The sequence below is a fragment of the Chrysochloris asiatica genome, unplaced genomic scaffold (assembly GCF_000296735.1).
Source record: "Chrysochloris asiatica unplaced genomic scaffold, ChrAsi1.0 scaffold00086, whole genome shotgun sequence".
Lineage (NCBI taxonomy): Eukaryota > Metazoa > Chordata > Mammalia > Afrosoricida > Chrysochloridae > Chrysochloris > Chrysochloris asiatica.
This window is the reverse complement of record NW_006408604.1, coordinates 9637140-9651438: the sequence shown is the minus strand read 5'-3', so window position 1 is coordinate 9651438 and position 14299 is coordinate 9637140. Positions and strand designations below refer to the sequence as shown.

At 38.5% G+C, this 14299-nt stretch overlaps 1 pseudogene; it reads left to right on the top strand.

The window, feature by feature from the left end:
• The first annotated feature begins 3260 nt into the window (after positions 1-3260).
• On the top strand, positions 3261-6524 carry LOC102823724 (annotated as a pseudogene).
• The last annotated feature ends 7775 nt before the right edge of the window (positions 6525-14299 follow it).

Below are 14299 nucleotides of genomic sequence, written 5' to 3'. Positions count from 1 at the left end.
ATACATAGAAATCAAATTGACTAGATTTGTGGAAATAGAAGGTGGAAAAGCTCCATATCATCAGTCAAAAGAAGGTCAGGGGCACATTGTGGAATAGATCATCAACTGCTGATATGTAAGTTCAGACTGAAGCTGAAAAACATTAAAACAAGTCCATGAAAGCCAAAATAAGACCTTGAACATATCCTATCTGGATTTAGAGATCATCTGAAGAACAGATTTGATGCATTAGACTCTAAAGACTGAAGACCAGATGACTTGTGGGATGACATCAAGAATATCATACAGGAAGAAAGCAAAAGGTTAGTAAAAAGTCAAGAAAGAAGGAAAAACCAAAACTGATGTCAGAAGGGATTCTGAAACTTGTTCTCCAGCATAGAGATGCAAAATCAAATGAGACAAAAGAGCTGATTAGCAAAAGGCAGCTTAAGAAGACAGAGTCAAGTATTATAAAGAAATGTGAAAAGATCTGGAGTTAGAACACCAAAAAGAACATGTTCAGCATTCCTCAAGTTGAGGGAACTGTAGAAAAAATTCAAACTTTGACTTTCAATATTGAAGGATTCTATGGGCAAAATATTGAATGATGAAGAAAGCATCAAAAGAATATGGAAGGAATGCACAGAGTCACTGTACCAGAAAGAGATGGTTAATGTTCAACCATTTCAAGAGTTATCAGATGATCAAGAGTCAATGATACTGAAGGAAGAAGTCCAGGGTGTACTGAAGGCATTGGCAAAGAACAAGGTACCAGGAATTGATGGAATACAAATTGAGACCTTTCAAAAAACTGACAAGTGACATAGCACTAGAGGCACTCATTCATCTATGCCTAGAAATTTAGAAGACAGCTTACCTGGCCAACTGATTGGAAGATATCTATATCTGTGCCCATTCAAAGAGAGTCTACCCAATGGAATGTGGAAATCATCAAACAATATCATTAATATCCCATGCAAGCAAAATTTTTCTAGAGGTAATTTAAAAATGGCTGCAACCATACATTGACTGAGAACTTCCAGAGGTTCAAGTTGGATTCAGAAGAGGACATAGAACAAGGGATCTCATTGCTGATGTCCAATGGATCCTAGCTGAAAGCAGAGAATACCAGAAGGATATTTACCTGTGCTTTATTGACTATGTAAAGGTTTCCATTGTGTGGATCATGACAAACTATGGACAGCATTGTGGAAAATGAATATTCTAGAACACTTAATTGTACTCATGAGAAACCTGTACATAGACAAAGAGGCAGTTGTTTGAACAGAACAAGAGAACACTGAATGGTTTAAAATTAGGAAAGGTGTGCAATAGCTTGTATTCTTTCACCAATCTTAGTTCAATCTGTATGCTGAACAAATAATCAGAGAAACTGGTTTGTATGAATAAAAAATGTGGCATCAGAACAGGAGGAAGATTCATTAACAACCTGCAATATGCAAATGATATAACCTCACTTGCTTAAAATACTGATAAAGATCAAAGAACACAGCCATCGGTATGGGCTGTACCTCAATGTAAAGAAAACAAAAATCCCCACCACTGGACTAATAAATAAATCACAATAAATGGAGAAAAGATTGAAGTTATCAAAGATTCCACTTTGCTTGAATCAACCATCAACACTCATGGAAGCAGCAGTCAAATGACGTATTGCATTGGGCAAGTTTGTTGCACAAGATCTTTTCCAAAAGCAAAGATGTCAGCTTGAGGACTAAGGTGCACCTGACCCAAGTCATGGTATTTTAGCCTCATATGCATGTGCAAGTTGGACAGTGAATAAGGAATACCATAGAAGAATTGATGCATTTGATTTATGGTGTTGGAGGAGAATACTGAAAGTACCATGGACTGCCAAAAGAACCAATCTGTGTTGGAAGAAGTATAGCCACAGTACTCCATGGAATCTAGGATGGCCAGACTTTATCTCTCATACTTTGTACATATTGTCGGGAGGGACAATTTCCTGAAGAAAGACATAATGTTTGGTAAAATAGAGTGTCAGAGAAAAAGAAGAAGCCCCCAATGAGATGGATTCGCACAGTGGCAGCAGCGATAGGCTCAAATGTAGCAACAATTGTGAAGCTGGCGCAGGACTAGGCAGCATTTCATTGTTATGTATAAGGTTGCTATGGATCAGTATCGACTCAGCATCTAACAACAACAACAACAACAATATTTCTCTAAAGAATTCTGAACTCTTTGATTTACACCATGACAAAAACACTTTGGGCATCCTCGAGGGACTCAAATTGTGCTCGTTTGAAGTGTTCTTTAAGTTTCAGAAACAAAAACAAGCCTGAAGAGAGAAAAACAGGGCTGATGAGTTGATGGGATAAGGTTTTCCAATGAATTTTTTCTTACCTCAACAACTATTGCAACCCTCAAATAATGAGCAGATGCATTGTCATGATGGAAAAATTAATGCCTTGGTGCAAATTTCCTGATCTTTTTTTTACCAATGCAGTTTTAAATTTTCTTAAAACTTTTTCATAATAAACTCCTACAATTGTCATGTGTCTGTTGAGAAAATTTATCAATATTACTTCTCTGGAATCATTCCTCAACATTCACTGTAACCTTCTGAACACTTTGCCTTGAATTTAACTAGCTCAGCAGATTCACTCAAAAGTTTTTATTGAACCTTGCTCTCTGGATTATATTGGTAAATCCAAGACTCATCTCCAATTATGGTTCATTCCATAAAATCATCATTGCCTTCAATCTTGCTTAAAACATTAATGGATCTTCCCTGTAAACCTTCATTCAATTCACAATAAAAAGTTTAAAAAACAAAACACAGAATTTGAGCTAGAATTTGAGCTAGCAGATCCATAAAAAATGCTCTTAGCACCCATTGATCCAAAAGCTCGTTCAGGTCAAGATATTTGCTTAAAATTAAAAATGCATATCCAGGTGAGATCTTAACTTTAGTAGTTATTGCATTAATGGTCCACCATTTATCTGTCAGTTTGTTGTATTGTGGTAGCTTGCATGTTGCTGTGATTCTGGAAGCTATGCCACTGGTTTTTAAATACCAGCAGGGTCATCCATAGTGGACAGTTTTCAGTAGAGCTTCCAAACTAAGACAGATTAGGAAAAAGGAGAGGCAGGCTACTATTGAATGGTTAGCCACTGAAAACTTGTGAACAACAGTAGAACATTGTAAGACATAGTACTGGAAGATGAGCCCTCAGGTTGGGAGACTCGACTATGACTGAAGAAGATCAGCCTGTTCAAATACAGTTGACCTTAATGACATGGAGAGAGGCAAGCTTTGAAGACCCTTCATTTGCTCCTGTGGCACAACTCAAAATGATAAGCAATAGCTGCAAACTTCCATTAAAAAATCAGAACCTGGAATGCACAAAGTATGAATCTAGGGAAATTAGAAATCATCAAAAAAGGAAACAAAATGCATGAAAATCAATAGAGCTGAAAGGAACTGGTATTGGACATTTTAATCAAACAATCTTATGGTGTACCAATCTGGGAATGAAAAACTGATGAAGAACAGTGTTGCATTCTTTGTCAAAAAGAACATTTCAATATCTATCCTGAAGTACAATGCTGCCTGTGATAGGATAATATCCATATGACTACAAGGAAGAGCAGCTAATACTACTATTACTCAAATTTACACACTGAAAACTAAAGTCAATGATGATAAAATTGAAGACCCTAACAACTTCATCAGTCTGAAATTGATCAGGCATGCAATCAAGATGCATTGATAATTTCTGGTGATTGGAATGTGAACAATGGAAACAAAGAGGAAGGATCCATAGTTGGAAAATATAGCTTTGGTGATAGAAAAGATGCTGGAGATCCAAGACAGAATTTTGCAAGACGAATGACTTATTCATTGAAAATACGTTCTTTAAATGACATAAAAAGTGACTATACACCTGGGCTTCACCATGTGGAATGCACAAAAATCAAATTGACTACATCTGTAGAAAGAGATGGTGGAAAAGCTCAATATTATCACTCAAAACAAGGCAAGGGATAGACTGTGGAACAGACATCAATGGTTCATATACAAGTTCAGGGTGAAGCTGAAGAAAAGTAAAATAAGTCCATAAGAGTCAAAATATGACCTGGAGTATATCCCACCTGGATTTGGAGACCATCACAAGAACAAATTTGATACATTAGACATTAATAACCGAACTAAAAGAGTTGTGGTATGATATCAAGAACATCATACAGGTCCTGCTGACCTTTGGTCCATCTGAGCAGATGAAGTCAATGTGGATGGGACAGTAGAAGAGGATCTGGGGGAAAGCAGAAAAGGCTCTAGGATGGATGATGAAGTGGTACAGAGAGATGAAGAAGCTATTCAGTTGGATGGGTTAAATGCATCCCAAATAAAAGAACTTAGAGAGAAATCAGGAAAGTTTGCCTTCCAAGTGGAAGTTAACAGAATGATGAAACTTATCATCAATTCACTGTATAAAAACAAAGAGATTTTCCTGAGATAACTGATTTCAAATGCTTCCAAAGCTTTAGATAAGATAAGGCTAATATCTCTGGCCAATGAAAATGATCTTTCTGGAAATGAGGAACTAACAGTCAAAATTAAGTGTGACAAAGAGAAGAACCTGCTACACATCACAGATGCTGGTGTAGGAATGACCAGGGAAGAGTTGGTTAAAAACCTTGGTATCATAGCCAAATCTGGGACAAGTGAACTTTTAAACAGAATGACCGAGGCACAAGATGATTTCTGAGTTGATTGGCCAGTTTGGTGTCGGTTTCTATTCTGCCTTCCTTGTAGTAGATAAGGTTATTGTCACATATAAACACAACGATACCCAGCACATCTGGGAATCTGACTCCAATGAATTTTCTGTAATTGCTGAACCAAGAAGAAACACTCTAGGACAGGGAACCACAGTTACCCTTGTTCTAAAAGAAGAAGCCTCTGATTGCCTTGAATTGGATACAATTAAGAATCTTGTCAAAAAATATTCACAGCTCACAAACTTTCCCATTTATGTGTGGAGCAGCAAGACCAAGACTGTCGAAGAGCCTACGGAAGAAGAAGAATCTACAAAAGAGGAAAAAGAAGAGTCTGATAATGAAGTTTCAGTGTAAGAAGAAAAGAAACCTAAAACCAAAATGTTGAAAAAAACTGTCTTGGATTAGAAGCTTATGAGTGATGTTAAACCAATATGGCAGAGACCTTCCAAAGAAGTAGAAGAGGATGAATACAAAGCTTTCTACAAATCATTCTCAAAGGAAAGTGATGACCCCATGGCCTACATCCACTTCACTGCTGAAGGAAAGTTATTTTCAAGTGAATTTTATTTGTGCCCACCTCTGTTCCATGTGTTCTGTTTGATGAATATGGGTCCAAGAAAAGTGACTACATTAAGTTGTATGTGTGCCGAGTATTCATAACAGACGACTGCCATGATATGATGCCCAAGTACCTTAACTTTGTCAAGGATGTTGTAGACTCTGATGACCTCCCATTGAATGTTTCCTGTGACACTCTTCAGCAGCATAAACTGCTTAACTTCATTAGAAAGAAGCTTGTCTTTAAAACTCAGGATATGATCAAGAAGATTGCCAATGAGAAATACAATGATAATTTTTGGGAAGAATTTGGTACCAATATCAAGCTTGGTGTGACTGAAAACCACTCAAATCGAACACATCTTGCCAAGTTCTTCGATTCCAATCTTCTCACTATGCAACTGACATTACTAGTCTAGACCAGTACGTAGAAAGAATGAAGGAAAAGCAGGACAAAATCTATTTCATAGCTGGGTCCAGCAGAAAAGAGGCTGAATCATCACCATTTGTTGAGCGCCTTCTGAAAAAGGGCTATGAAGTGATTTATCTCACAGAACTGTGGATGAATATTGCATCCAGCCCCTCCCTAAGTTTGATGGGAAGAGTTTCCAGAATGTTGCCAAGGAAGGAGTGAAGTTTGATTAAAGCAAGAAAACTAAGGAGAATCGTGAAGCAATTGAGAAAGAATATGAACCACTGCTCAACTGGATGAAGGATAAAGCACTTAAGGACAAGATTGAAAAGGCTGTGGTATCTCAGCACCTGACAGTGTCTCTGTGTGCTCTTGTGGCCAGCCAGTACAGCTGGTCTGGCAACATGGAGAGAATCATGAAGGCCCAGGCATACCAAACGGGCAAGGACATCTCAACAAATTATTATGCCAGTCAAAAGAAAACATTTGAAATTAATCCCAGGCATCCTATAATCAGAGACATGTTTCAACAAGTTATGGAAGATGAAGATGATCAAACTGTTTCGGATGTTGCTGTAGTTTCATCTGAAACAGCAACACTGCAATCAGGATATCTTTTACCAGACACCAAAGCATATAGAGATAGGATAGAAAGAATGCTGTGCCTCAGTTTGAACACTGATCCTGATGCAAAGGTGGAAGAAGAACCTGAAGATACAATGGAAGACACAGGGCAAGATGACAAAGAAGAAATGGATGAAGACGAACAAGAAACAAAGGATCTACAGCTGAAAACAATGAATTGTAAGTTATATTCTTCACCATTTGATCCTGTGTGGAGAGGGAATCTGAAATTTAAGTCATTTCTTTTTGGGAGAGACTTGTTTGGGATGCTCCCCTGCCCTATTCTCCCCTGCAGTGTAAAATGTTAGGATTGTGTGTCACAGGGAAAAAAAAGTGTTTTTTTTTTAGTTAAAAAAAAAATTAACATTCCTCATGAATATAAATTTGTATTATCTAACTGATTATTCTTGATGTAAAATCTTGTCATGTGTATAAAAATTAAAAAGTTCCCAAATTAAAAAACAAAACAAAACACATCATACAGGAAGAAAGCAAAGGGTAATTTAAAAGACAGGAAAGAAATAAAAGACCAAAGTGGATGTCAGAAGAAACTCTGAAACTTGCTCTTGAGTGTAGAGAAGCTAGAGTAAATGGAAAAAAATGAGGTAAAAGAGAAAAACAGAAAAATTTTAAAGGCACCTCAAAACAAAAAGGTCAAGTATTATAATAAAATGTGCAAAGACCTGGAGTTAGAAAACCAAAATGTAAGAGCATGCTCAGCATTTCTCAAGCCAAAATAACAACAAAAAACTTTTAAACCTTGACTTGCAATATTGAAGGAGTCTATGGGCAAAAAAATGGAGTCCTGGTGTGGTGCTGTGGGTTAATGTGTCAGACTGCAAAGCCGTTTGAACTGCAGGACCGGTGGTTCAAGCTCACCAGTCACTCCTTAGAAACCCTATACAGGGTCACTATGGGTCAGAACCAACTCTACACCACTTAACAACAATGACAACATGAGCAAAATATTGAATGATGCTGAAACATAAAAAAATTAAAAAGATGGAAGAAATATACAGAGTCACTGTACCAAAAAGAATTGGTTAGTGTTCAATCATCTCAAGCAGTACCATATAATTAAGAACTGATAGTACTGCAGGAAGAAGACCAAGCTTCATTGAATACAGTGGTGAAAAACAAGACTCCATCAATTGGAAGAATACAAATCGAAATGGTCCAACCAACTAATGCAGCACAGGAGTTGCTTGCTGACCTATGCCATGAAATTTGGCCAACCGATTGAAAAAGATCCACACTTATGCCCATTCCAAAGAAAGATGATCCAATGGAATGCAGAAATCATTGAACAATTATCACATGCAAGTAAAATTTTTCTGAAGATAATTTTTAAATGATTGCAGTAGTATATTGATAAGGAGTTGCCAGAAATTCAAGCCATATTCAGAAAAGGACATGGAATGAGGAATATCAATGCCAATATCAAGCAGTTCTTAACTGAAAGCAAAGAATACCAGAAAGATGTTTACTTATACTTTATTGACTGTGCAAAGGCATTTGATTGTGTGGAACATAAGAAACTATGGATAACTTTGCAAAGAATGGGTATTACAGAACACTTCATTGTGCACAGGAGAAACCTGTACATAGAACAAGAGGCAGTCATTACAACAAAAGAGTACTGACTGGTTAAAAATCAGGGTTGTATCCTTTCACATACTTATTCAATCTGTATGCTGAGCAAATAATCTGAGAAACTGGATTATATGAAGAAGAATGTGGCATCAGGATTGGAGGAAGATTAATTAACAACCTGCAATATACAAATGAAACAACCTTGCTTGCTGAAAGTGAAAAGGAAATTGAAAACTGATGAAGATCAAAAACTACAGCCTTCAGTATAGATTGTACCTCGATGTAAAGAAAAACAAAATCCTCACACTGGATCAATATATCATAGAATATGGAAAAAATATTGAAGTTGTCCAAGACTTCATTTTACTTTGATCCAGAATCAACATTAATGGAAGCAGCAGTCAAGAAATCAAATGATGAATACCTAAAATGGGGCTAGAACTTGCCCAGTGAAGGTAACTTCCTGTGGAGCCTTTGCATTGCACAAGACCATAGGTGGAATCCTTATCCCCATCCAGAATCTTCTGAGGTGGGAAATTTCCACTTGAAAGCACAAGCAGACCAGCCTGGAGTGTCTAGAAGAACAGAAGATACTTCTTGAAAGAAAGACCAGCAGGAAAAATCAAACACAATAACGGCAGTCTGACTGACTACTACAAGAACAAGCAAGTTGTTCACCAGGGAGCCATTAAGGCAAGTGGTCAGGTCCCCTCAGGACAAACCCCCTTCCAAGACTAAGACTCAAGCGGAATACACGAGCAGGCACGTGGTGTTCTTGCTGACTACATTGGAAGTTGGGGGGAAATAGCAATGAAGTTGTGAGCTAAGTCCAACCACATTCAATAGACTCTTGTCAACCTGGATTGAGACCTGGTTGGCCAACAGTGTGGTGAGACCTGGGGACTCCTGGGCCCAGGGACAGGGACATGGCCACAGATGACTAGAGTGGAGAATGAAGCATCCAGCTGATATGAAGTGCGGGGAGATGCACAAGAACACACATACTTGCAGATAGTATCCACTTGACCTGGCTTCAATGGCTGGATGATCAGAACTCAACTAGAGGAAGAAAGAAAAGGAAAAAAAGAGTAATTTGCTACAATTTTATAAACTTGACCTATGCTTGTGGATGTAGTAGCTCAAAGAAGGGAACAAATCTTTACAGCAAGGACCATTCCCACCCCCTCTGTACACAGGGCCGACAAGGATGAGCAACTTAGACATTGGCTACCCAAAATGGGGGGGAGGGGTGGCTACAAAGGCAAGAAATGACTTGCTTACAAGCTTTCAAGAGGGAACCTAGTCCTAGAGGGTGAGGGGGAAGATAGAATCTCCACTGAGTGGTTTCCAACCTGTCTGTACGGGGCTGATGAAAGGAGATGGGGATACGACTGTTGTATTTCAATAGTGAATGACTGTTAACAGGACAGACTGTGAGTGTTGGAAAGGTAAAGGTAGACATTTTGTAACAAAAGGAAGTGATTGATTTCCCAGTCCAGGAACGGAGGTCCCTGGGACCATTAAGGGAGAAGAGCAGAGTACGGGATCCTATCTAGAGAAGCAGTGATGCTAGAGATGGAGGCAGAGATAATGACGTGGAGAGATGGAGAAGCTGGGGACTCTGGATTTACAGAGTGAGACGGTCTGTGTGTTGATGGCCGGGGAACAGGCTTGTGGGGTGTACCCTTTGGTTGTTTGATGATGCATGCAGGGGATTGTAATCATTGCAATGTAACAAAATAAAATAGGATGAATGTAAAGCTAATGTTCTCCCATGTAAACTATCACATAATCCACAATTTAAAAAAGAAAGAAATCAAATGATGTATTGCACTCCTTCAAATGACATTATTTGTTGTTTTTACATATGAATGGCCAGTCTTGTGCCAATTGAAAATAAAAGGATAGGACCAGCACTGGACTGGAAACCACAAGGTTGGCAGTTCAAACCCACCAACTGCTCCTTAGTAACCCTATATAGGGTCCTTATGAGTTGGAACTGACTCAACGGCATTTAACAACAACTGTAGTGGTTTACAGCTTTACCTTCTCGCAAAAGTTTTATTTCATTCACTGTCTTCCTCCTTCATTCTAAAGACAATTTTCCTTTCCTCATTTGTTTCCTCCCCTAATTTAATTTCCTGTGCTCTTCTCTGGATAGAGTGTGTTTCTGCCTTTACAGAGAAGAGTTCCTGCTTACAGCTTCAAAATATACCATCTGCATTTCCTTAACCAGGTGCTCAGACCAAGGCCTCATGGACCCACATTCATGCCAGTTTGGCTTGTGGCCACTCACAGACCTATGAGTTCCGACACTGATAAATAGTCCTCTAGGGTTGTACTGGAACTCATTTAATTGGTCATGACCAACTATTTTTTTTATGAACTAGAAGAAAGTAAAATAAAGTAGAAAATGCAAGCATATATTACTGGTAACAAAAGTAAATATGTTTTTCATAAAGTGTTTATTGCCATGGTAGATCATATGTGTGTGTGTTAGTTTTTTTGTTCATGGGAAAATATGAGTCACCAAGTGAGATAATGTAGCATGGTTTCCTAAGTGTAGTCAGTAACATGGAAAAGGACTAGTAAAGGGGATTGAAGTCTACCTTAATTTGTGTTTCCCCATAGCAGATATTGAGAAAGAGCTCAGGGGCAGACAATGTGTTTGGAAAGTGATTCCAGGAAACAAGAGTGAAGGAGTAAGGAGAGTGAGATGTTGTTGTTGTTGTTAAGTACCATGGAGTCGGTTCCGACTCATAGTGACCCTGCACAGGGTTTCTGAGGCTGTAAATCTTTACAGGAGCAGATAGCCTCATCTTTCTCCCATGCAACAGCTGGTAGTTTCAAACTGCTGACCTTGAGGTTAGCAGCCTGATTCGTAACCACTACACTACCGGAGCTCCTTAAGGAAAGTGAGATAGCAATGGGCAAAAAGTCAGTAAGTGTGTATTATTAACAAGCTGATTATCACTGTGGATAACTGGAACTCAGTTTTGTTGGGGACACTCTGAGGAATCACGTGGAATGTACCACAGAATTGTCCCACTAGGGCAAGGGTTAGCAAACATTTTTCTGTAAAAAGCCAGATAATAAATATTTTCAGCTTTGTAGGCCATAAATTCTATGTTTTAACTACTCAACTCTGCTATGTAACATGAAAGTATGTAAGTAAACAGATTATATACTTGTAGCCATAGGCAATATGTAACCAAACAGATATGGCTGTGTTCCCATAAAACTTTATTTAAAAAAAAACAACAGATGGACTCGATTTGACTCCTGGGCCAAAGTTTGCCGACTTTTGCATTACAAAACAAGGAAGCTAGGGTAATTTTTATACAATACAAGGAAGCTAGGCTGAGGATTGTCTTTATACATGCTAACTCCCTACTTCTACATGTGCATAGACAAGAGCGCAAGGAAGCCTGCTGGAATTAGGTGGGTCCAAGGGATGAGGTGGAATGCATCACAAATGTCTACTGTTGCTGTTAAGTGCCATCAAGTCAGTTTCAACTCATAGCAACCTTGTGTAGGTAGGGTTTCCAAGGTTGTAAATCTTTATAAGAGCAGAAAGTCTCATCTTTTTTCTGAGGAATGACTGATGAACTCAAACCACCTACTCTGTCGTTAGCAGCCCAGTGCTTATCCTACACAGATGTCTGCTAGAAGGAGCCAGTTGAGGGCATGACATTTTGAAAACGTATCTATATCTTACTTATTTGCTGAAATGATCTCATGAGGCTCTCCCAAATCCTCACTCACTCTGCTGGTACCACCTTCATCTCTGGAAATACCAAATCTGGTGTTTTTACATGCTTCACAACCCATTCCCTAATGAAATATGGCTGGTAGATGTCTTTTAAAGACTTTTTTTCTTTTACTTCTTCACAATGAGTTGTGTGCCCAACTTTTATACCTAGCTTGGCACACAATCTACCATTTAAAATCGTTTTCTTTTAACATTATCCACAAAGAGGAATCTCACTTAATTATCGTTACATAGTCAAAGAGACACCATACTTCTTATGCTTTTAAGCTCATTTTCTTTTCCACACGCTTTTCTTTTTCCCCAAATGGATATATCCAATTACTCTCCTCTGGGGTGTTTTCATTTCACACATTTTTTTTTGTACATTTTGCAAAACCATAGATTGCACCACATTCACTGACAAATCGCCAAAAAGCATTTAGATGAAAGAGCATTTTCATGAAAATGTATCTTTTGTAGCAACATAAGGCTGATATTATTCCCTGTTTTAAAACACATAACCAGAAAGAGAAAGGAAATACAAGGTCTCATGGCTTGAATTCTTTTTAATGATTTTTCATTTGTATAACATTTTTATAGTCCTCAGAGCTCTTTCTCATGATTGTTGTATGGTTTACAAATTATCCTTATTTGACTCGTGAGGAAACTGAGGCTCAGTGTTATTTGTAAAATTTACAGAGAATGCCTGTAACAAGCTAAATTGATAACACAATTACACTTAATCTCAGTGGAGTGTGCTTTCTGATGTTCATTATACAAAACTATTCTTTTAGCTACAGGAACGTAAAGGGTCATTTTATGAGTCAGAACCGACTCCACAGCACATAACCACCACCATCAGCTTTTCATAGGGACCTTACCATTTCATATCATTCCATTTTCTCCACGGCTGAATATTTTCTGCAGACGTTTGAACTTTTTAAAATATAGGTTATTGTTATTGTTGTTAAGTGCTGTTGAGTCGATTCCAACTCATAGCGACCCTGTATAGCATTTCTGAGGAGCCACTGGTTGGTTTGAACCCTGTGGTTTGCAGCCCAGTCCGGTGCCATGCCAGTACCCAATAACAGTATGCTGTTTTTGAAGGTGGTTGGCACCTCCCTTCTCATTCCTGATTGATTGTGACTTTACCCTTCCTTTCATCAAAAGAGAGAGACTATTTCCCAAGACCTTGAGTTTGGATAACATAGTGAAACATACAAACTTAGGCCTCAAGAAGACTGCGGCTTCCACTCTTGCCTTCTTAGAACACAGTTTCCATGTAAAGAGGACTGGGCCCTCCTGGATGAGGATGAAGGATTATGTGGAAAGGAGCTCCACTGACAGCCAGTACCAAATATCAGGTGATATCAAGTGAGGGACTCTGTATGAGACAAGCAAGAGAACTGTCCAACTAAGCTCATCTGAAATTGCTGACCCACTAAATGATGAGACGGTGTTTTTTTAAGACATTAAGTTTAGGGTTGGTATGCAGCAATACATAACTGATACACTAATGATGGAGTCCTGGTGTGGCACTGTAGGATAAGCACTGAACTTCTAACCATAAGATAAGTGATTCAAACATACCAGCTGCTCCTCAGAAACCCTATACAGGGTTGTTATGAGTCAGAACCAATTAGTCATCACTTAACAACAACAACAACAATACTACTAATAAAAGATTTAACAACCAATTGTTTTATAGATATAGTAGAAGTTTCCCAAAGATCTGAAACTATCTTTAATGCCCCTGGGAATGATGGGATTTCATTATCCTTGAGACATTTTATCTTAGTTCCCCCAGACTTATTGCAGAGCACTAGGAACCTAGCAACAAACTTATTATGTTAACTTCCCAGAAAACTACTTGAGCTCTCCATAGATGTGACTTCTAGTAACCATCTTTCTGTTGTTTGTCTCTGCCCCAGTTGTGTTGTTAAGTGTCGTTGAGTCAGTGCTGACTCATAGTGACTCTGTGTAGAGTTTTGAAGACTTTACATCTTCACAGGAACAGAACACTTCATCTTGCTCTTGTGGAGCTTGAACCTTGTAGTTCACAAGCCAGTGCTTATCACATGGAACCATAGTGCTCTTAGCTATAACTTATATATACAAGAATGGACAACTAACCCAATCTGGCAATCAGAGCCTACTATGAATATGAAATATTGAATGGAGACTGAGACTAGAGGTCTTTGAGACCTGACTCTGTTTAGCAATAAGGTTCTGGAAAGAAGGCATCACTATTTGGGGGTCCCTACAGATGTGCTGATCCTTACTCTCCTTGAAGACTGGATGTTCAACTTTTCTTTGAACTCACTGACATATTCTAATATTCTTCCAATAAAATTCTACCCCATGGTGGAGAGGCGGGCCTTGATGGCATATAGGGTAGAGGTGCAGTGAAGATCTCTGTCAGCAATACCATAGAATACCAGATGAAGCAGGTTCAGGGGAGAGCTACGAAACTCTGAACTACAAAGTAGGAATATTTTTAAAGTTTGAAGGCTTATAGCTAGTGGAACTTTAGCAGAAGTAAGAAATCGCGTACTTTAGAATCTGCCAAATCTACCAGGCTCAGCAGCCTGGAACCGACAAGTTGGGTGAGACCA